Here is a 7661-nt window from a genome sequence, read left to right on the forward strand (position 1 = left end):
AAAACAGAAAGAAAGAAAGGGGACTGCCAAAAGGACAAACAAATTTGTCCTTGAAGAAGTCCTGCTAGAAGACTGCTTGGAGGCAAGGATGGCAAGACTTCATCTTATGCATTTTGGACATGGTACCAGGAGAGATTAAACCCTGGAAAAGGACTTCATGCTTGGTAAAGTGGAGAGGCAGCAAAAAGAGGAAGGCCTTATGATATGTGTGGGTCTAGTGGCAGCAACAATGGGCTCAAACCTAAGAACAGTTGTGAGGCTGGGGCAGGGTGCAGTGGGGTCCCTGCTCTTGTACACAGGGTCACTATGAGTTGGAGCAGACTTGAGTACACCTAACAATATGGATGAGGAAGAACAGTTAATCTAGACTTAAGGGGAAATATTACCCCAGGAGGTGAACGCTAAGTTAAATAAATACAAAAGAGACACTAAATTCCATCTAAACAGACTCACTGTAAATTAAATAAATAAAAAAGAGACACTAAATTCCCTCTAAATGGACTCACTGTTATGTAGATGTAGAAAAACACTCAAGTATGTAACTGTTAATCAAAGCACTTTATTTGTGTAGGTAGATTTGAAATATTTGGGGGACAGGAAAGCACAACATTGCCTTAGTTTTGTAACACATCCTAAAGTTATTGACCAGTCAGGAAATCTTGGTGTCCTTAGAACGGTGATGACGACATCTATGAAAATGGAAAGAATTGATGTGGATAACTTAACACTGAGGCAAATATGATGAGGACTATATTCCCTAACTTAAAAGAGAGGGAATATGGAGAGCCAGTATTCCATGGTAGGAAAGCTTCCACTTTGGGAAGGTACAAGTAAAGTCCAAGTACATTATCGTGCTTTAAATATAATTCCCACAGATTCCCTCCTAATAGCTACGCTGCCTTAAAGTGAGCACATGGCTGATTTTATCTCCCTATAAAAGCAGACATCCTTGTGCTCTCTCCTCCCGCTGTGTCACCCCCCCCCGCTCCCCTCCCCCCATCATACCTTACCCAATGCAGGTATTAGGTTTCCTCACCTATGAGCTCAGGGACCTTACTGTAGATACCACCCACCCTGCGACACGAGTAACAACTGATTAGACATGTCTTATGGCTACCTATAAATGTTCCAAGATAGTAAAGATGCTGTCACTCTCCTCCCAGTTCCACGTGGTCCATCAAGAGGAGCGGAGGTGAGTATGTTACCAGAAAATGTGTCTATTTTAATCTCTCTCCTATCTTTCCTATTCTCTATGATTTTATATTATCACCGTACAATTGCGCCTACTGACCCTTCGCTTGTTGGAGGTTGGTTTCCTCTGAAAAATTGGGATTTCTTTCATAAGCTTCACAACAGTTCATAATAACCTATATTAAAGAATATTATGTTAGTTTGTAAAGCGCATTTCCCTGGAGTTTTGGGTTGGAAAACTATGGCAGAAAGGCAGATTTCATCTTCAACCTCTATACATTATCCATGGCTCTTATCGCTGCTGTGTTAGGCTCAGTTGTCTAGAGAAAAAAGCCAGTGACACCCAGCTATGTACAAAAAAGGACTTTATCAAGAAGCAACCTTACATCAAAAAAGACACCCCACCTCTGCTCAAGCCTTCCCTCAACCCAAGAAAACTTTGTTCTAATAACCTGGCATTCTGTGATGTTCACCCTCCCGACATGATTGCTGAAGACAAAATGGGTGCATAAGCAAATGTGGTGAAGAAAGCTGATGTTGCTTGGCTATCAAAAGATATTGTGTCTGGGGCTTAAAGGCTTGAAGTTAAATAAACAGCCATCCAGCAGAGAAGAAAGATACCCACATGGAAGAAGCATACCAGCCTGTGTGAACATGAGATGTTGATGGGATTGGGTAACAGGCATCAGAAGACCCAAAACAAATAAACAAAAAACATTGTTGAGAATGAGAGGGATCAGAACAGAGACTTAAGATCCATCTATAGACAATAGGACATCCCCTCAAAGAAGGGTCACAAGGAAGGGATGAGTCAACCAGGGTGCAGTATACCACCAATGAAACACAGTATTCCTCTGGTTCTTTGAGGCTTCCTCACCCCCCACTATCATGACCCCAGTCCTGCCTTTCAGTTCTGGCTAGACCGGAGCGTGTACACTGGTGCAGATAAGAGCTCAGATACACGGAATCCAGGTCAAACAAAACCCATGGGAGACAGCAGTCAGTGTAAGATCTGAAAATAATCATAAATTATAATTTATCGAGGGGTCACGAGGGTGGGAGTGGGGGAGGGAGGGAAAAAGAGGAGCTGTTACCAAGGGCTCAAATGGAAAGTAAATGTTTAGAAAATGATGATGGCAACATATGTACAAATAAGTTTGATACAATTGATTTATGGATTGTTATAAGAGATGTAAGAGCCCAATAAAATGATCTTTAACAACAACAACAAGAAGACACCCCAGCCCAGACCAATCAAGTCCCAGGTTCCAATGCTAGCTGGGGCCCAGTTCAGACTCCCGTAGCTGCAGGCAGGTGATATTGAAAGTGTAAGCAGGAAGCAGGAAGACCACAGCCTCTGGGTGCAGTCAAGTGGATCCAAGGTTGATAGAATCATGGCATGGCAGCAACAAGCCTCAGCGTTGGGCAGCCCACATGGGGCCACCCCTGGTGGCAAGAAGAGTTCCAGAAATTAGGAAGGTGAAGGGGCACAGGGAGAGAGAGAAAAGTTCCAAATATCTCCCTTACAGGAAGGCCATACCCCCAAGGAGGCATCACTTAATTGGCAAGTTGAGTCCAACCTTACACTTTCATACAAATTCAAGTTGACATAAAGTTCAACTAGCACTCATACCTAGGCAAAGAAGCTGGACAATGAATAGGAAGATTGAAGAGAAATATGTAAGCCTTTGATTCATGATGTTGATAAAGAATATTGAGTATACCCTAGAGAACCAGAAAAATGAACACATCTATCTTGGAAGAAGAACAGCCAGAATGCTCCTGAGAAGTGAGGACAGTGAGACTTTTTCTCACAGACTTTGGATATTGGAACAAGAGGGATAAGTCCCTGGAGTAGGGCATCCTGCTTGGTAGAGTGGAGGGTCTGACAAGAGAGGAAGACTATTAATGGCATAGAGTGACACAGTGGCTTCAACAGTGGACTCAAACATAACAGTTGTGAAGATGGAACAGGACTAGACACCCTTCTGTTGAGCATAGGATTGCTATGAGTTGAAGCTAACTAGATGGCATCTAACAGCAACAATGACATAGGGAAGATATCCTAGTGGCACAATGGTTTAAGCCTTTGCTGCCAATTGAAGATTGCTGGTTAGAATACATTTAGGAGCTCCACAAGAGAAACTAGATGATCTTTTCTCATAAGGAGTAAATCCTAGAAAGTCCTGTGGTTCTTTCTGTCACATGGAGCCACTATGAGTTGAAATCAACGCCAAGGTCCCTTACAACCATACTGAAAGGCATCCAGGTACCATGCAGAGATGGTCCAATTTTGTTTCTTTCCTGTAGTAAACTTAAAGTTTTAATGGGCATGATTCACAAGAGTTTTAGTTATTAGCAAATAACACCGCTGCCTTTGAACCAATTCCAACTTATAACGACCCATAGGGCAGAGCAGCACTGCTCCTTAGAGTTTCTGAGATGGTCTCATCTTTCTCCTATGGAGCAGCTGGTGGGATTGAACCAGCAACTGTGTGTCTAGCAGCTTGAACTGATGTGTCACCAGGTTTCATTTATTTGCAACTAGTCTTCCAGGTGAGAACTGACTTGAAGCCTGTGAATGCTTTAAATGAATTGGATTTTTAGGGAACTAAAATCCTTGCCCAATAAAATGCTTATTCAGCTTGCAACATAATTCTCAGGTATATGTGTTTACGCCTGTAAGAAATGATTTGATTGTCAAAATAATCCTCTAGGGAGGATCTTCGTTGTATTCATCTTAGGAGCCACCTGAAAGTTACAGCACAAGGGAATTCTTTTTAGGGAGTTGACCTCAAGGTGCTAGATTAGCTCATCAAGGACACCTGCTTTAGTCCCCAGACAGGAAATCAACAACAAGATACAGGTGATATTTGTGTGAGTCCTTTTTATGTATTATAATACATGCTTATGTTCCTTGCAGGGAATCATTCTTTAAAGGGATGTTCCATTAGAGTCCCTCTGCCTTGGGAATGCCTGTGTTCCTCTGCATTTATTCTATACCGTCTTCTACTCTCTGTCTGCCCTCACAGGCTGACCTGCATAGACAGCCTCACTGATTCCAAGTCTTTTGTTTTTCACTTGGTTTCATTGAATGGAGATAGGGAGAAGGTGATCGGGTCAGAATACTTATTTCCTGGTTCCCTTCCTGTAATATTGCCCACAGAAGGCGGTGTCCCTCAATGGAAGGCTGTTGCTCATCTCGAGCTTCATAATTCCATGTGACTCTTTCCCTCCTAACTTCTGACTTAGGAGCAATAGTTCAGTTGCTAGTAAACCTTGGGTTTCCTGCATTGTATCTTGTAATTCTCCTTCATCCACCTATTACAGTCTGAGTCAGCTGCAATGAAGAGCACTATACAGCTCAGGAAATCTGGACTTGAAGAGCCCTGACAACAGGGCATTGTCTCTGAAGACCTTGTAGACAAATGTGTAGTAATTTCCCACTCAGGAGGAGATAGATGCATTTGGTAGCACATGAAAGAGTTGCGTTATTCTTGACAGGCAGTTTTGGAGCTGTGGGTATATGGACATATCCTTGGAGATATTCCAGGAAACCAAATCAAGGAGTAGATTGCATTCTGTTTTATGCCAATAATTTTAATTTCTATTTATAAAATAGTCTTGAGGATTCTTGCAAATTCAGCAGCATTATTCTAGCATAACAAAGAAATGTAATAGGATAGACTAATAGGAACTACCTGTGTATAATATCCAAAATAATATAGATATTTAAGATTTTGATGAAATAGCCACTATAAGTAATCACAGAAGCCATATATATGCAGTCAAATTGAGTAGAACTAAAAAAAAACAAAAACAAATTAAAAACAAAGACAAAACCTCAAAACCATCAAGTTGATTCTGACTCATCGTGATCCTGTAGGACAGGGTAAAACTGCCACTGTGGGTTTCAGAGATGGTAACTCTCTACTGGAGTCAAAAGCCTCATCTTTCTGCCATAGAGTTGATGGTAGTTTTGAAATGTTGACTTTGTGGTAGCAAGCCAATTTTGAAACACTATGCCACCAAGGCTCCTTTAAGAACTAAACTATTGGCCCAAAGGATAGCAGTTCAAACCTATCCTTAAGCTCCTTGGAAGATGAGTCCGGTGACTTGCTTCTGAAAGGTCACAAGGTTGAAACCTTGTCCGGAGCTGTGGCACTCTGCACACACGGGATTGTCAAGAATAGGAGCTGACAGCAACATGCAACAAGAAGTTCTTTATGTCTAGGTAGGCTATTTGATACATGATTTTTTTTGAGAAAAAAAGTTTATTTTATTGTCCGATTACTACTTTAAAATGTAATGTTTCATAAAGTAAAACAAACTTTTAGTACCATAGACACCCTTCGACATGCACAGCAATGTATTATTACTATGTACAACTTTGAGAAGATCGTTTGCTCCAGCTCTACGCACAGTAACGTTGAATTTCCCAACTACACTTAGCTGGGGGGGTGGGGCGGGTAGGGGGAAGGTGGGATTTCCTGGATGGCCAGTTTTCCTTCACTTAGGAAAAACACACCACTGAAAAAATACAAATAAGGCCTTCAAGGAATCAAAAATAATAATGCTTTCTGGAGTTTGTAATCCTTATGAGATTCAACTGAAACCCTGTGGTTCTTCAAACTTCAGTCTTCCAAGAGAGATCCTTCACTTCTCAGGCTATCAAAAACAAAAGCTGATCTGATTATGGTAGCACCTGTCATCTGGCTCATATCCCATTCTCCACCCGCTCCTGGGTCCATTCCCATCAATGATTAAAGGTGCATAGGAGACTTTACCTGCCACATATCTGCCTTAATAACCCTTCTCCAGCACAGGAGATGAGAGGAGAGATTTAAAACTGGACTGGTAAATCATTGGCATCCTTCAAGCAAGGAACTGCTGGAAGTCCAGCGCCATTCTCATCTGTGAAGTGGCCTGCCGCATGGGGGGTCCAGCAGTGAAGACTCATCAGAGCGGGTCGTGCAGTGGTAGGATTGTCTTTCCCATTCTGACTGCATTCTTTCGCGGGGAAAAGGCATCTTCCCGCCATACTTCATATACCACACACTTCTTTGCAAATTGGAAGATGTCAAAGTTGAATCTTTCCATCTTTATACCATTTGGTTTGTCCTGCTTGATTAACTGGCCCTGGGAATCCACATATGGAATCTTCTTTTGAGTCACATGGTGCTACCACCGAGGTTCATACATATTGACATTTCTCAGGAAAGGGACAGTGAAGAAATGGTTGGCGATGTTTCCTGCATTGAATAGCTTTTTCTGTGCTGTTGTCAGGGAAATTTCACGATATTCCACCACCTTGCATACTCCATCCACATGGCACATCACTCCAACGGGCTCTGTGGGGTGTGTTTTCTCTACCACCCTTGCTCCACAGTCTGCTCCTGTCTGAATGCAAAACCTAATGAAGTGCGGGTCTGCCACTTTCGCTAACATGTTCTCAACACCGTAGCCAGGAACGCTCCAAATGCCCTTTGCCCCATGTCTCCCACAATGTTCTGGGTGAAGACCACCATTCCCATCTGGAGCCATGGACATTTTGCTTTTTCTTCCAAAATAATTTTCTCATCAAACCTCATAGCAGGCAGCCTTTCCTGCTGAAGAAAGATTATATTCTCCCCCTTTAAATGAAAGTACTTGGGCTTTGTAAAGAACTCCTTTGCGATTCCATTGTTCCGCCCCGCATCATTATCTATCTGGGAATAATGCGTTTGTTGTCATGCTATTTCGCAGCTCACTGCTGTAGTTTCTAGACTCTGGAAAAGTGTTTCATGGAATGGCCAGCCAACATTTTACATCCCTTGGGATGTGCAACTCGGAGTCTCGCCTCCTGCCCACCAGCTAGAAGAACTGCTAAGATGCTCTGAGGAACCTGGAAAAGCTCTTCTTGATCGCAGTCCTGCAGCTGATCCTGATCCCTGGTCGCGCTGCCCAGCACGTCTCGAGGAACACGGTCCACGCATGCATCCACCTTCTCTTGTCAGGAGGATTGGTTGAGCCTTTCAACGGCCTTTCGGAAAACAAAGTTCACCTCCTCTACGTTCTTGGCCTGAAGGTTTTTAAAAAGTTCTACCTGTTGGGCTTTTTCCAGTCCCTTCCTAACCTGTAGCCCGTGCTCTTGCCCAGCTTTGGACAACCCGTGTTTCAGGTCATTCACATTCCTGATGCTCTGGTGCCCACACTGTGAAAGTCGGGGTCTAATGTCCACACCTTTAACTCCGTCCATGAGACTGAGAGTCCGCTGGGCTGCGGCTCTCACGGCGTGGACACTGAGGGCGTCAGGAGCCTGCTTCGCATTTATACACTCATCCCAGGGGACCTGGGTGGCGGGGCGCGCCCTGAGCTCGGCCGGAAGCCCCAAGGAGCACAGCCCAGGCCACCCCGCCCCTTGGTCGCCGCGAAGGGTGGTTGTCGGCGCAGGGCAAATACTATTAATTGAAATGATTTTATCATGCTAC

The 7661-nt window shown here is 43.5% G+C and overlaps 1 pseudogene; it reads right to left on the reverse strand.

Annotated features, from left to right (window-relative positions):
- Positions 1–5862: 5862 nt before the first annotated feature.
- LOC142442423 (UDP-N-acetylhexosamine pyrophosphorylase pseudogene) lies at positions 5863–7429 on the reverse strand (annotated as a pseudogene).
- Positions 7430–7661: the final 232 nt, after the last annotated feature.

This window comes from Tenrec ecaudatus, chromosome 3 (assembly GCF_050624435.1).
Source record: "Tenrec ecaudatus isolate mTenEca1 chromosome 3, mTenEca1.hap1, whole genome shotgun sequence".
NCBI classification, from domain to species: domain Eukaryota; kingdom Metazoa; phylum Chordata; class Mammalia; order Afrosoricida; family Tenrecidae; genus Tenrec; species Tenrec ecaudatus.